Source organism: Populus trichocarpa, chromosome 8, assembly GCF_000002775.5.
Source record: "Populus trichocarpa isolate Nisqually-1 chromosome 8, P.trichocarpa_v4.1, whole genome shotgun sequence".
Classification (NCBI taxonomy): Eukaryota; Viridiplantae; Streptophyta; class Magnoliopsida; order Malpighiales; family Salicaceae; genus Populus; species Populus trichocarpa.
The window spans coordinates 15,552,295-15,569,120 of record NC_037292.2 but is presented as its reverse complement, the minus strand read 5'-3'; the positions used below and the strand labels follow the sequence as shown (position 1 = coordinate 15,569,120).

General features: G+C 34.8%; 1 pseudogene; it reads right to left on the bottom strand.

Annotated features, from left to right (window-relative positions):
• Positions 1 to 659: 659 nt before the first annotated feature.
• LOC127905675 (uncharacterized) overlaps positions 660 to 16,826 on the bottom strand; it is a 55,959-nt pseudogene continuing 39,792 nt past the window's right edge.

The window sequence follows — 16,826 nt, the reverse complement described above, 5'->3', positions numbered from 1 at the left end:
TTATTTTATCACTGTATATCTGGCATTTATGGCATTTCCTGACATATTCTATACAATCCCTTTCCAAGGTCAACTAAAAGTACCATGATCTTTGTATTTGTATGGCTGTTATATTCTGCTAGCATAAGTTGTGCAAACCCCTTCATGACCTTTTATACAAAATCTCTTCATCGAGATAATAGTCCAAGGCTAATCTTTGTAGGGTTTTCATATTTGTACTAAATACCTCCCGAGGATGCTCCTGGTATTGGATAAACCATTTGATATCATGATACCATGGATTTCCATTCATTTCTTCTTTGACTAAGCAGCAATAAGCCGAAGAATTTTTTATATCTATATTTAGAGGTTGTATTCTGTTTCCACAATCAATTTTGGCCATGGAAGATAAGGTAGCCAAAGCATTGGCAAATTGGTTTTTATCTCTTCCCATATGAGTGAATTTTATCTCGATTCCTCTGTTAGTTTGGACAAATGTTCTTAATACAACCTTAGCTTCTCGTTTTTTGTCCGCCATTCCCCTTTTACTTGGCAGATTATCAGCATTGAGTCTCCATAGATGTCAAATTTCTTTGTTTTCATTTCTAACACAACTTCTAACCCAATCATGCAAGCTTTATATTCAGCGGTATTATTGGTGCATTCAAACTGTAGTTTTATCACTGCTTTTTATTAGGAGAAATTATCATTGCTTCTGCCCTGTTACCATACACATTTAGTGCTCCGTCGAAGTACATTGTCCACCAGTCTAGCTCTCTTTCCTCTTCTATTATCAGCACATCTTCATCAAGGAAATAAAAGTTCAAAGGCTCATAATCTTTGATTGTATTGTCTGCCAAATGATCAGCAATGACACTTCCTTTCATGGCTTTCCTTGTCATGTATACTATATCGTATTCGACCAACAACACTTGCCATCTTGTTATTCTACTCGACAAGTAAGGCTTTTCAAAGATGTATCTGAGAGGATCTAGCTTTGAAATTAGCCACGTGGTGTAATATAGCATGTACTGTTGAAGTCATTTTGTGGCACATATAAGTGTGCAATAAAGCTTTTCCACTGCCCTTTCCTTCATGCTAGACTCATCATATTGCCCGAGTACATATCTTATCACTCTTTTAGTTGTTGTCAGATACAAAATCAATAGTTTGTTAGGTATTAGGTGAACCAATAAAGGCGGATTTTGCAGATATCCATTAATCTTATCAAAAGCCTCTTGGCATTCTTCATTCCATGCCCCCAAGATTCTTTTTTCGAAGTAGCTAGAAGAATGGTTCACAAGTTGCTGTCATTTAGGAGATAAAACGGGTAATGTAATTTAGACGATCTAAGAATCCTCTAACTTCACTTTTGGTTTCAGGAGCCGACATACCTTGAATGTCTTGAATTTCCTTCACTTTGCGCAAACCCCTTAATGGATTTTACCCCGATAAGCACTTCGCAGGGTTCTACATCAGTTGATACCTTCTTAACCTTTCAAACAACTTTCTCAAATTTTGACTGATACGATCCAAGCAAGGTCAGATTCAGACTTTTGTGTAAACTTTTCTACCGTCCAGTTTTACGCTATTGAGCATAACTCTAAATCCAACCGTTGGATTGAGCTGAAACTTCACCAGAAAATTCCAAAGATATTTGTCTATATTAGGATAAACTTTCAGGTGAATCGAAGTTTGGAAAGGACTTGCAATATAGGTCAGAACAGGTTGTACAAGTTTTGTTATTTACTTGCTTTTGTCTTGTGGACTTCTTATTTCGCAATGATTCTTTTCCTACAAAGATGTGGCAGCTTGTTTTTAGAAATCTCCTAGTTCTACAAGGATCTTTAATGGGCTACAACATAGTTTTCAAGTGTGGCAAGGATTCATAAATGTTTCAGAATCCTTATTCATCCTAGCTACACGAGGAAAAATGGCTGGTGGTATTTAATGACATTTTGGTTTCTAGGAAGGAAACTAAATTAGCAAGTATAAAAGAGGGAGATTTTTTCTAAGTCTTTGGTTTATTATTACTTATTTGGGTCAACTGTAAGTGTGTCACATATAAGTTCACATCAGGGCGGTCCATTAGGGTTTATTTTAGTTTACAGTCAGTATAAAAAAAAAAGTCATAATCAAGCATGTAAGGGGGACAAAAATTTCAAATTAATACACATCTTTCACCACAACTTTGTGTGTGAGTGGTGAGATATTCTCCCTTCTTTGGTTTTCTAAAGTACTAAAATGACTTATCGAAAAACAACTGACTTCATGACGTCATCCTTATACTTCTCGTTCACGAATTAATATTCATTGAGTAGGGGTTTCTGTTTCCAATAATTCTGGTGCCTAGGTATAAGTTATTTTTGTGTCACACTCCTATCAAACCTGATTTACTTGGCTTTCTAGGAATTTGGTGTTTTTGTGTGTGGGTTGCATGACCACGTGATTACGAGGTTTGCATCAAAAGCTATAAATACCGAAACTTAAGCTTCTAAACCCTAGACCCAAGCTGTATACTTGTATAAGGCCTCCTTACAATCAGACCCAAACCCTTAATTAAACAAGCCCAAAATTAAAATTAAAATAAAGGTTCAGAGTTGTTGCCGTAATAAACAAAGAAAATAAAAGATTATATGGTGTTATAGTCGAATAAGCCTTCTTTTCATGCTTAGGAAGAGTTGTTGTTCCAAATAGACTAGGGAAATCAATTCTAATTTGGAAACCTTTTGTGTTCCCTCTAGCTTTTCCTTGTTTTAGTTGGATAAAAATAATGATTCTTTCCTTTTTAGTTGCTGAAATAATTAGTTTCCATCCTAGACTAAGAGAATCATTAAATAATTCTCCCTATCTTAGGAAACAAATTTTTCGCCCATTTGTTTCCTTGGTAGACTAGGAAACTTCTTCTTTTGAATGATAAGAATCCTCTCTCATTAAGGATCAGATCTGGCCAAATTACCTTGCACAAAATAGGAGAACAAGTGTTGACTTTTAATCCTTGTAACATTAGGAAAAATAAGCCCAAATAAGGCTGACTTTTGGGTTGAACACATCAGCCCTTATTAAGACTTGGACTAGGCTCTTCTTGTATTTGGATTAGATGAATTAGAGGCAGTCCTTCAAGCTCCTTTGGCACCCCAAACTCTTCTATGTCCATCTTGACCCATATGTTTTGAACAAGCCCATTCAATGCCTTTTTAAGTTTCTTTGCTCAAGTTCTTGTAATTGGTCCACTTAGCCACCGCCAATGGATCTTTGATGTGATTAAGATTGGTGTTGGGCTAGTCCTCATCAGTATGTAGGCTAGAACTTTGAATTTATATTATTTTTAAGATTGAATATATATTTAGTATGCATGCTCGAATTGTATTTGTGTTGAAAGCATGTTTGCCATGAGTTTTTATTTTGCATGCTTGTAGATTTAAACTTGTATGAACCTTAGGCTTTCCTTTAATATCTTTTATGTTTCGAATGCTTTTGTTACAATAAACTAAACATCCTTTTTTGTTAGTCTAATACAATTAAATCTTTGAAAAATAATCTTAAAGCTTTATTTTTTTTAATTAAACTTTGTTTAGTTTATCTAATGGAGAAAAAAAAACAATATAGATTACATGTTTAAAAGGTTTTTAGCATCTTTAAAATTTAAGTCATATATAGATTTAGTTTTAATTCTATATGTTAAAAAACCTATAACTGTTTGGTTTTTTTTATATATATAGCTTTATGATTTTGTTCTCTTTTTTAATTTTAGAAGGTTGTTATATATCTTAGTTTTAAATTTATAGTTTTCTTCTAAAATTATTTTTTTATGCAATTTGAATGTTTTAATGCATGCTCTTATAGACTTATATTTTCAGCAAGTGAATTATTATTTTGTTTATGATATTTTATGCTATTTTTCTTATATGATCATGTTTTTGCTTAATATTCTTAAACATTTTATAATGATATGATGCATGTTAAAAGGAATTTAAGCTTTTAAGAGGTGACAACAAAAGATGTTGTTCTATTTTGACCACCTAGAACTGGTAAAGTTTTTGATCGAGGAAGTGCTAAAATCATTCAAAAATTAATTTGACCCTACGATTGTAGCAACAGTGGATGAATGGAATCATATTGACTTCATGTGCAAAAACTACAATGTGAATGAGTTGGACAATACACTATATGATTTGTATAATTTAATAAATAGTGCAAAAGCACCATGAGAAGCTTTAGACAAAAATTACAAAGCTGAAGATGTCGGTATAAAGACATTCATAGTCAGTAAATTTATAGATTTCAAAGTGGTTGATTCTTGGCATTCTTGTCTTCCATCATTGGGCTCATGCATTTTTTTTTAGGCTTGCTTCAGGTTCCTTGCACTTATCTTATTTATTTTACACACACACACACACTGAAGGTATTTCTCTAAGTGAGTCTTTTCAAGTGGCTATAATCATTGAAAAATTACCACTAATCTCGGAAAGATTTCAAGAACTATTTTAAAGCATAAATGCAAGGAAATGAGAATTGAAGATCTGATTTTAAGATTGAGGAGAAAAGAGGATAATAAATTATCGGGAAGGAGAGCCATCTCTTCTAGTTTCCTAAAAGAAGATATTATGGAATAAGCGGTAAAGTCCCACAACAAAAATCAAAATAAAAAGCTTGTTGTGAAAGAAAAATGAATTGTCAATAAGTTCAATGACAGGTGTTTTATCTGCAACAAGACTAGGTATCTGGCCCAAGTTTTAAAAAATAAGGTTCAACAAGAAAACTCTAAAAGAAGCATTGCTCAACCCAATGTTATCGAGGTTGATCACCTTACAAATAATGTTTCAGAAATGAACCTATTTGTAGTTATTTCTAATAAATACCCTAGATCCCATAAAAAAGATAGAAACAACTCAAAAGGCTAAAATCAGATTGAAGATAAAACACGACACAATGATTACCTGAATCAAGACACCAAAGTTCTTGAATGAAAGATCCCCAACTCGTTGATTATAAAGAATAAAAAACTGAAGATATAAGATAGAATGCCATAAAGACAATTAATCTTTGATAAGTTCAAGATAGTTCAATAAAGAATGAATAGGCATGTGCAATCCTCGCACAAGCACACAAAGTATTATTCTAAAAGCAAAGCCTACAAAAAACCTAAATACAAGTTAAATAACCTTATTTATAATAGGTAAACACATCCTAAAAAAGGATGGGAAAATAACAAAATATTTCTAAATAAAATAGAAAAAAGAATCATAAATTAACTAGAAAACTAATGTGAATTTCACATTGTGACTTATGATTTTTATCGCAAGGCCTTCTCGATGTCTGATTTCCATGCAATTTTAAGTCTATAGAAAACAAGACATTTAGAATCTTTTATCAAAATTTTAGCCCAATACAACTGTCAGATCAAAAGTTATGTTTGTTAGCATAAAATAATCCGTTAGGAAAAATATGCCCAAAACCCGTCTAATGTCTTAGAATAATAAGGATTATTATTGCATAAATCCTTGCAAAATAAAAACTGTTACTTATTTGATATTCCTGGAAGGTAAGTAATCTTTGTAAAATAAAGATTCTACATGTAATAAAATCCTTGCCTTGTAAGATTCCAAAAATCATATTGAAAACAATTCTTTTTTTGAATTTCCTTGTTTGCTTATAAATTTCAATCATAATTTCAAATATATTGTTCTCTCTCATCTGGATGAGTTACTGGGCTTACTAAGTACGGATGGAAAGCTTAATGTTTAGTTTTTAGCTCAATAAGAATTGCAGCAAATTTCCACAAGTAGCTTCAGATATAGCCCGAATAGCACACAAAGGTCTAGTCTGATATATATGCAATGTGTTAACACAAACATCTAAAATAAGCCCAATCAATTCCTCTTAGATCCTCTTAGTTTTAAATCTTGTAACCTAATTGGTACCTTTAATGAATCTGACGTGAACCTCGTGATCATATGGCCACACAACCCGTAATAAAAATTGAGATCTGATCTCGAAAAGCCAAAATAGGTGTGATAGAAGTGCAACACAATGAAAACTTATCCTAAGGCACCAGCACTATTGGAATGAAGTCGAATGACGTTATAGAACCAGTTAATCTTTGATAAGTTAGATTCAGTTCGTTCAAGAAACAAAGAATGCAAGGATCTCTCTCACGTATTAAGACTTTGGAATCTTGTTGGTATCAGTTGGCACCAACTGATGTGATCCTCATGATCATGTGGTCACGCAACCCACACTCAAGATAAAGATTTAATGATGGAAAGCTGAAAGAAGCATGATGGGAGTGCAATACAATAGAAACTTGCCCCAATGCAATTGAGCATAACTCCGTATTAAACTGTTGGATCAAGCTAAAACTTTACCAGAAGATACCAGAGTTATTTTTTTATGTTGGGTAAAATTTCAAGTGAATTGAAATTCAGGAAGGACTTGCGATATAGATTAGAATAGACTGTATGAATTTTGTTATTCATTTCCTTTTGATTTATGGACTTTCTATTTAGAAAGGATCCTTTTCCTAATGGTAAACTTCAACTTCTTAATTCCATCCTCTTCTATTCAGGTGTATTGGTCTTCTCTTTTTATTCTACCTAAGGCAACATAGTGAAAATCACCTCTTTATTGAGGTTTTTTTTATGGAAGGGTTGTGATCTTTCTTCTGGTAATGTAAAAGTTGCTTGTAATATAGTATGTCTGCCATGTTAAATCATGTTTGTTCTCTTCATAATAGTCATTGATCGTTTGAATAAGATTTGAAACTCTTTTCAAATCTTATTCCACCTTGGCCAAAGATTTCTCAGTCAATATTATTTGAGAACATATGAAACATTTTTTCTAATTCACCTAGTGATGCGAACCTGTTGATCACGAGATCAAGCAGCCCACACACAAAGACATCAATTCCCTGAAAGCTAAGTAAATCAGGTTTGATAGGAGTGTGACACAAAGATAACTTGTACCTTGGCACCAGCACTATTGGAAACGAAAACCCTCACTCAACGAATATTGATTGACAAACGAGAAGTATAAGGATGACGCCACGAAGCCAGTTGTTCTTCGATAAGTCGTTTTCAGTGCTTTAGAGGACCAAGGAAGGGGGATTATCCCACCAACACACACATACAAAGTGCGGCAAATAAGAAGTTTTATTAATCTGAATTGTCTAACTTATATGTCTGGTTATGCAGGTTTATACTAACTCTAGAATTAAATAAACCCTAATGGACCACCCTTGGGTGGACTTAAATGAAGCCCACTTACAATTGACCCAAATAAGTAATAATAACCTAAAGACTAAGAAGAAAATAATAAAAATAATAAAAATCTGAAAATTACCATCCTAAATATGCTAGAATCAGATTTGTCACCATTCAAAAGTTCCAAATAGACTAGGAAATATGATCTGAAGGTAGAATTAGTTATAAAGTCTTCTTTCCATATTGTAGCTAGGATTAATAGGAAGTCCTAGAAAAGGATTCTGAAACATTTATGAATTCTTGCCACTTGGAAAGTATATACAGCCCATTAAAGATCCTCGTAGAACTAGAAGATTCCCAAAACAAGTTGCCACATCCTTGTAGAAAAAGAATCCTAGCCAAATAGGAAGTCCACAAGTCAAAAGGAAGTAAATAACAAAATTCATACAGCCTTTGATTAGCAGTGTTGCTATGCCTTCTCAAACCCCGATTGACCTGCAATTTTAACCCAAGGTAGGACAACATATCAGGAGACTCGACATAAAATTTCAGCCTGATCTATTAGTTGGATTGAGAATTATGACTGTTGCCGTGAAACTAGATAATTGTGCATTTTACGTCAAAATCCGCATCAGATTGTTTTTTTATTGCCCAGATTGTATCATTCCCTCTCTCTTTAAGATGATTCATCCTCGAATCATTAACAGGGATAAAGGAAAAAGTTTTAGCATTTTTTTGAAGCATTTGGAGTTCTTTTCTTGCCAACAACTTTGGATGAAGGTAGCAGCCCTTTTGTCTATCGTCATTGCGGTGTTTTTGCTCCTCTCTTTCTGAAGATTGCTGGGGACTAATGCCGTTAACACATCAAGTTCTTGCTGCATCTCCCCTAGAATATGCCATAGACTCTTGGTTTCTTTTTTTAGAATACTAATCTCTTTATTTCTCTCCCTTTGATACCACCTCTCATTTTGAATCCTCCTCTTCTTTTGCCATAATATCTTGTCAGAATACATGAAAATTGTAATACTTTCTTTAAATTTTTTTATATCAGAACCTAAAACGAAAGCTAATGACAATAAAGAAAGTAAGAAGACACTGAGGACTGAAAATTAGCAAAAAATTACATGGACTTTCAATTGACGAACGTAACAAACCCCTTTAGATCCAGAAAAGGACCCTGAACCAACCGACTTCCAAATGGTCTGAAATTTCATATTTAAAGCGAATTCACGCCAGAAAACCAGAATATAAAGTTTGATTTAATTCCAAATTGATTTGGTATATAGACACGAAACTAACGCAAATCAACCCCTTTAAAACCTGAAGTTGGAACCTAAACCAAACGATATCCAAATGTGTTGAAATTGATCTATTCTGCGATTTCACCCTAAATAACTAGAATATCAATTTTGACATAATTACAATATGGTTTGATAAGTGGACGCAAAACAGAAGCCAAACAAATCCCTTTGTCCTAAATAACGATTTCTGATTATTTTTTTTACTATAAAAAGAAATTCTGGAAAGAAAGAATAATATGACACCCCTTTTTTTTAATCCCAAAAGACTCAATTCAACGCAACTAATCAAGAATAACATAGGAAGAAGACAATCTGACTGAAACTGATTTTCAACAAGATCAGACCCGAAACAAAAACACAAAGAAAAATTGACGCGGAAGGTAAAAAATAAAATACAAGAAATAAAAATATATAACCTGATTATTGGAGCCAAGCTCTGATACCAAATGATACGAACCTCGTGATCACGTGGTCACACAACCCACATGCAAAGACATCAATTCCTGTAAAGCCAAGTAAATCAAGTTTGATAGAAGGGTGACATAAAGATAACTTGTACCTAGGCACCAACACTATTGGAAACAGAAACCCCCACCCAACAAATATAAGGATGATGCCATGAAGTCAATTGTTTTTCGATAAGCTATTTTTCAGTTCTTTATAAAACCAAAGAAGGGAGAGTATTCACCAACACACACAAAGCGCGGCAAACAAAAAGTTTTATTAATCTAAATTGTCTGACTTAGATGTCTGGTTATGCCTTTATTTATACTAACTCTAAACTTAAAAAAACCCTAATGGATTCAGAGGTGGTTTTCTTATGGTTCTCCAAGAGTTGTGTTTCTGCGGCAAAAATTGAATGATTCTTCAAATTTCAATTAATCCCTCTCTCTTTTCTTTTGTTTTTCTTTTTAATATACTGATATGATTAGAGACAGTAACAAGATGAAATATAACCTTTTTTTTTTGCTTAGATGACGCAGACACGAAGAACAAGAAGATGGACGCAAACACTAAAAAACTTAAAGGAACAAAAAAAACAAAAATAACAGAAGGATATGACCTTGTTTTGGAGCCTAGCTCTGATACCAACTGATGCAAACCTCGTGATCACGTGATCATGCAACTCACACAATCAAGATTGAGATTTGATCTCAAAAAGCCGAAATAGGTCTGATAGGAGTGTGACACCATGGAAACCTGCCCCAAGGCACCAACACTATTGGAATGAGTAGAATGATGCCACGAAGCCAATTAATCTTCGATAAGTCAGATTCAGTTCGTTCAAGAACTGAAGAATGCAAGAATCACTCTCACACGTTAAAACTGAAAAATCTGGAAGTAATAATCATCAAAGCTGCCGAAATTTTGGTTACATGAGTTTAAATAGTTCTTGAAAAATTTAACCCTAATGGACCCCTTATGTGGACTTATATGAAGTCCACTCAAAACTGACCCAAAACCCTAAATTGAAAAGCCCATAACTTAATCCAAACAAGCCTTAGATCCTAGCTTTTCACAAACTATTAATTAAGCCCAAACAAGCCTTGGGTTGTAGCTAACAAAATAAAATAAAGCTCCTAATATTAAATCCATGTTCTGCCATGAGAAGAAAAGAATGAAGTAAAATATTACAGAACTGATTCAAGGCTTATTTATAGCATTCTATGCAGCCCCTTAATCCAAGAAACAAAAGGAAAAGATAGCCACCCATGTTGTTTTCAAGTTGTAATAGGATTCTTTTGTTTTCTTTGATGTCCTCACTTCATGGACCAAATAAGGTTGTATTGGACCTCTTTTGCACATGGATAAGATGTACTAGGGTCTCCTCTTGATATTCCAATGGACATTTCAATTCTGACTTGGTTGAAACCTTCAAAACCAATGCATTCAATGCCTCTTTCAATGTCTTTGTCTTGGACCAAGTCATTGGACCATTTGGAACATGTAATGGGTCCTTGCTGGTGTTTCTGGGCTGGTCCACATCAAGATCCTTGTAGAACTAGTAGATTCCCAAAACAAGTTGTCGCATAGAAAGTCCATAAGTCAAAAGGAAGTAAATAAAAAAATTCGTACAGCCTATGTTTAACCTCAGGTAGGAAAACTTGCCAGGAAACTTCACGTAAAATTTCAGGTCAATCCAACGGTCAGATTGGAAATTATGACTATTGCCGTGAAACTGAATAGTTGTGTATTTTGCGTCAGAATCTGCATTTGATTGTTTTTTTGTTGCCGGATTGTATCAACATCCAAAGTCTTAGAAATTTCAAAATGCCCCATTAAACCACCCCATGAGCTTCCCTTACAAGTAATTAACGCAATGTACAATTAGGCACACACAATTTATTTTTCTTAAACAAAATTCCATCATGCCTGAAAAACCTATCCTTAGCCGAAACTTTGCACTCATCATGTATATAACCAAAAGCATTATCATCAAGATACAAATCTTTAATATACTCAAATCCTAATAATTTAGTATCAGAATATTAAGAAGAATATAACTTCACGACAAAGCATCTGCAACCATATTTTCCTGACCTTGCTTGTATTTAATCATATATGGGAAAGTTTCAATAAATTCAATCCACTTGGCATGTCGCCTATTTATCTTACCTTGACCCTTCAATAGTTTTAATGACTGGTGATCAGTATGTTTAACAAACTCTCTGGGCCATAGATAATGTTGCTAAGTTTCAAATGCTCTCACTAATGCATACAACTATTTGTCATAAGTGGGATAGTTAAGAGCTGCACCATTGAGTTTCTCACTAAAATAAGCAATGAATCGTTTCTCTTACATTAGAATAGCTCCACTACCTATTCCTAAAGCATCACATTCAATCTCAAAAGTTTTATTAAAATCAGGTAAAGATAGTAATGGTGTCGAAATTAACTTTGATTTTAACAAGCTAAAAGCACTTTCTCGTTCTTCACCCCACTTGAACCCTACGGATTTCTTAATGATTTCAGTTAATGGAGAGGCTATCGTACTAAAGTCTTTAACAAATCTCCTAAAAAACTAGTCAAACCATGAAAACTTCTAACTTCTGTTATTGATTTTAGTGTAGGCCATTCTTGAATAGCCTTAACCTTAGCCTCATCCATCTCTATACCTTTTGAACTAACAACATGTAACAACCCCGATTTCCTACATCTTTTTCCACGATACAATGGAAATTTTCAGGTAATTTTTTTATATACAGGTTAAATCAAAATTTCGACAGTCTCCCCTCTACTGGGAGGTCCCAAGTTATCGACAAAATTATATTACACTTCCAATTTTATTTCACATCTCGATCTAATCATCCTGGATCTCACCCTAACCCAACTCATCATCATCAACACAACACATCTTATTCAATAAAATCATATAATGTAATTCAAGTAAAAGAATCGATTTCAACTATAAACATGCATTGTTAAATTGGTACTTAGAGTTACAAACATTAGATTAAAGTCATACATTCAAATTTACGGATTAATATTACATTTCAAGTTTTAGGAGACAAGACTCTTAATTTATAAATAATTACATGGTCAAAAGCAAAAGGTAACTAAACCAATATCATTCCTGACACGACCCTAATGGACCTCAAAATAGAAATTAACGTGTACACATAAATATAAAAATGTAATAATAAGCAATAACAATGACAGGTAATAATCTTCATAGAATTTCTTTTGATACATAAAATTGCCGATACTAATGAATCTCATTAGTATCATTAGTCTTCCTAATATTGGGTTAGACTAATCAATTACATTCACGTGTCGATATCCTTCCCCAAAATAGTTTATCAAATCTTATTCATATCTGGTTTACCATCAAAGTTATCGATGTTAAGAACGCTTGACATCATTAGTCTCCTTACTTGGAGTAACTAATCACACCCAAAATGGTTGTCGATACCAATGTGACCCATTGATATCATTAACTATTCTCGACCCGGAATAGTTAATCAACTTATCTTTTTCACTTAACCAGGAGTAACCATGCCGATGTTATTAATCTTTACTAACATCATAAGTCACCCAATTGCCTGGGATCGACTAATCAATGTAAGAAATGTCGGCACCGATAAAACCTCATTGATACTATTAACTATCCAAACCCGGATAACTAATCAATGCCATCTGAATCTTCCATTCGTACCGAACCCCTTTCATTTTTTCTTCTTATTAACATCATATACATTGTAACCACGGTTGCCAAGTATCGTTCACACATAATCTTAGTTATCGACATTATGGTCACTAAGCATCCTTCACATAACCTTGGTCACCTTCATCACAGTGCCAAGTATCAATTTATGCCCTTAGCCACCATCACTATGGTGCTAAGTATCATTGTAATGTATCCTTAGCCACCAACACTATGGTGATCAATTATCTATCAATTCCCCTCCAATCTCCAAGTCATTGTGTATACCCAATAACCACAATAATTAATTTACTCAATATCTTAGTCATATATTAATTATTTTACTCATAACCTTTAGAATTTACTACTTCTAACTTCAATCAATTAATTGACATAATCTCTTCAAAACTTAAATATCCGGCTAACTCATCTTGATTGCCAATAATTCTGGTAATTTCATATAATTACCCACAGATTTGGTTAGCCTTCCTTGGTTACCAATAAATCCGGTAATTCTATACGAATTACCCAACCTCCAGCTAACCTCTTTTGTTAGCCAATCAATCCGGTAATTTCATACGAATTACCCCATATCCGGTTAATTTCCTTGTTAGCCAATAAACTCGGTAATTCTCTTAATTACCCAAGAAATCCAGCTAACCCATCTTGGTTGCCGCAATCAATCCGGTAATTCTATATGAATTACCCAGCATCTGGCTAGCCTATTTTGTTAGCCAATCAATCTGGTAATTCCATACGAATTACCGCATATCCAGTTAACTTCCTTGTTAACTAATGAACCCGGTAATTCTCTTAATTACCCAAGAAATCTGGCTAACCCATCTTGGTTGCCACAATCAATCTGGTAATTCCACACGAATTATCCAGCATCCAGCTAACCTTTTTTATTAGCCAATCATTTTGGTAATTTCATATGAATTAGCAATAATTCTCATTCATAATAATCACATCAATTAAATAAACAACACAAATATTTAAGGAAAACTAATAATTACAAAATAAGATGATGAATCACCTACCTAGAATAGGTGCACGTGCTGCAACTCCATGTAATTGTCCAGTCCCCACAGCTCCCCCTATACCACCAGGGATTCAATTTTTATCAACAATACAACCAACATCACATCTTCATTTAATTCTCATTCAACTAGTATTCTCAAACCAATCATAAGGAATTTTCTTAGGATCCCATACTCTTACTCATTTTCATGTTCATATTCATTCTTATAATTCTGTTATTAAAATCATCACTCCACAGTGATTCCAAGCAAAGATTAAAAATTATCTAGCTTAACCAACTCAAAACACTATTTAGTGTTTTTATCATAACTAAAGCTGTAAAATATTTCTACTATTCTGCATTTTTAGTTCTGGAACTATGGAGAAGTGGTGAAGTTGCAGCATAGTGAATGGATTTTCTTCATGATTTCTCTTATGGCTGTCATAGACATGAAGGCCTTTTCCATATGTGAAGATTAAATCACAGTTCTTTGGAAAAAGTTTCATTTTTCTTTGCTAGTTTTAGAGTGGTTTGTTGTAGCTTGATCGCCTTTGTTCACCGTTGGATCGTTACCATTTTTGAGTATGTTGTTCTTCGGAACCTACTCTACATCTTGACCGAACGGATCATTGTTACAATCAGTGTGCTGGGAGATATTGGCCTCGTAATTCTGTAATTCTCTTCTTCCTTCGTGAACTAATCTGCATCTTGTTGTTTATGAGTTAGGTTGCTTCTTGGACTCAGTTTATCTTCTTAGAATTTTGTTCTCTCTAGTATTTGTATGCTACCATAATGTCTCTATGTTCTTCTGTGGAAAATGTTCCAATGGTTAGCTCTAACATTGAACAACACAATCAAGTTAAGTCTGGACATACATTAAGATTAGAACTGCAAGATATGTTGAATAGCCATGGGATGAGGATTGCTCAGTTTCAAGCTGATTCTGATGTTAGTATAGAGAAACACTCTACTGTCCAAGCTTCTAATGTTGCTCCAGAAATGAACCATGTGTTGGGTTCTAAAGTAGATGAGGTGAAGGTAGGGTCTCATCAACAAGAACAACTAAAACTTAGACCCAAATTGAATTTTTTAAATGCTTTGAAGGGTTCTGATGTTGATGATAATGAGGGTAGCAAGACCCTTGGCATTAGTTGAGTCTGTAATCTGCACTTTGCTCCCCCTACTATGACTGATGGTCGTGTGACAGTAGCTCCTCCACTTGATGTGTTTGAAGATGGATGCAAATTTTGGAAATCCACCCTAGTTGGTCATTTTGTGGGGCAGAAATTACCGTATCCTGTGGTTAATTCTATTGCCAAAAGAATATGGAGCTCCTACGGTCTATCAGAAGTTTTGTCTTCGGATAATGGTTTCTTCATCTTCAATTTTGATTCTGTTGATCATGCCACTAATGTGCTGGAAAGAGCCCCATGGCACATGGCAGACCTTTGGTGCTTAAACGTTGGCAACCGAACATGCAATATTTGAAAGATGATTTGGCCAGAGTTCCGGTATGGGTTCGGCTGTATAATGTCCCTCTCGAGTATTGGACTATTAAGGGGTTGAGCTGTGTAGTGAGTGCTATTGGAGTCCCCCTTCATGCGGATCATACGACATTGTTGCGTAAAAGGCTTAGTTACGCAAGAGTTTGCGTTGAAATAGATGCTTCGAAGACGTTGGTTAAGGAATATGATCTTCGCTGTCCAAATGGGTTATTCATAACAATTTCAGCTGAGTACGAATGGATACCGTCGAAGTGCAGTAATTGCAATGTCTTTGAACACACCACAGCGCTATGTGCTACTAATAACATTGATAATCTTAAAGTGGTGGCAGAGGGTAAGAGGAATCTAGGAGCTATGAATTCTAAATCTGCGGATAACAAGCAGAATCAGTTTCAGTGGCAGGTAGTTGGTAAACGAAACAAGGGTTCTGTGAGTGGGGAGAATGCTCCCTTGGCATCTAAAGTGGGTAATTATAATGAGAATGGTTGTTCAACATCTGGTATACATATGTCTGATTGTAATATGATTGATCATGCGGCATCAGATGTGCGCAATGCTGCTTGTCATGAAGATGAAAATCCTTCCTCTCCTCTTGTCTTGAAGAGTTTACGAGAAGACATGAAACAGGAGCAAGGGGCTGCAAGTACTGCTTTAGATCAAGATATGGACGTAATGGGAGGTGATACAGATGGGGAACAAACCGATAAGGAGTTAACGTCAACGATCCTGACAACCCCTCAAACCCTGAATTCCACTGAAAGGGAAACTGTTAATCAGTTAGCTATTAAGGCTAGAGACTCTCTAGAGAAAAAGAAAAAGGGTTCAAAAGCCTCTTCAAAGAAGAATAAGAATTCTGGCTCCTCTCCAGGAGGCACGTCAAGGTAATCTTTGTGTTGCTGTTTGTACTCCTCTCTATTTTCCTATGATTATTGGATGTTGGAATTTTGAGGTTTGAATGATCCTATAAAGCATTCAGAATTGCGTCGGCTCATCCATCAAGAGAGGATAGCTCTTTTTGGTCTGGTTGAAACTCGAGTTAAAGACAAGAATAAAGAGAATGTTTCTCAACCTCTTCTGCGTTCTTGGTCCTTCTTGTATAATTATGATTTCTCTTGTCATGGGTGTATTTGGGTTTGTTGGAATGCTGATACGGTGAAGGTGGATGTTTTTGGAATGTGAGACCAGGCTATTCATGTTTTTGTCACTATATTAGCTACCAATATCAGTTTCAATACTTCAATTATTTATGGAGACAATAATGCTTCCTTACGTGAGGCATTATGGTCTGATATAGTGAGTCGTAGTGATGGATGGGAGTCAACCCCGTGGATTCTTATGGGTGACTTTAATGCTATCCGCAACCAGTCGGACAGGTTAGGAGGGTCTACTACGTGGGCTGGTACTATGGACAGATTGGATACATGTATTCGAGAAGCGAAAGTAGATGATCTTTGGTATTCAGGTATGCATTATACTTGGTCGAACCAATGTCCTGAGAATCTGATTATGCGGAAACTAGATAGAGTGCTTGTCAATGAGAAGTGGAATCTGAACTTCCCATTATAGGAAGCGAGATTTTTGCCTTCGGGTATGTCAGACCATTCTCCTATGGTGGTAAAGGTTATTGGCAATGATCAGAACATAAAGAAACCATTCAGATTCTTCGATATGTGG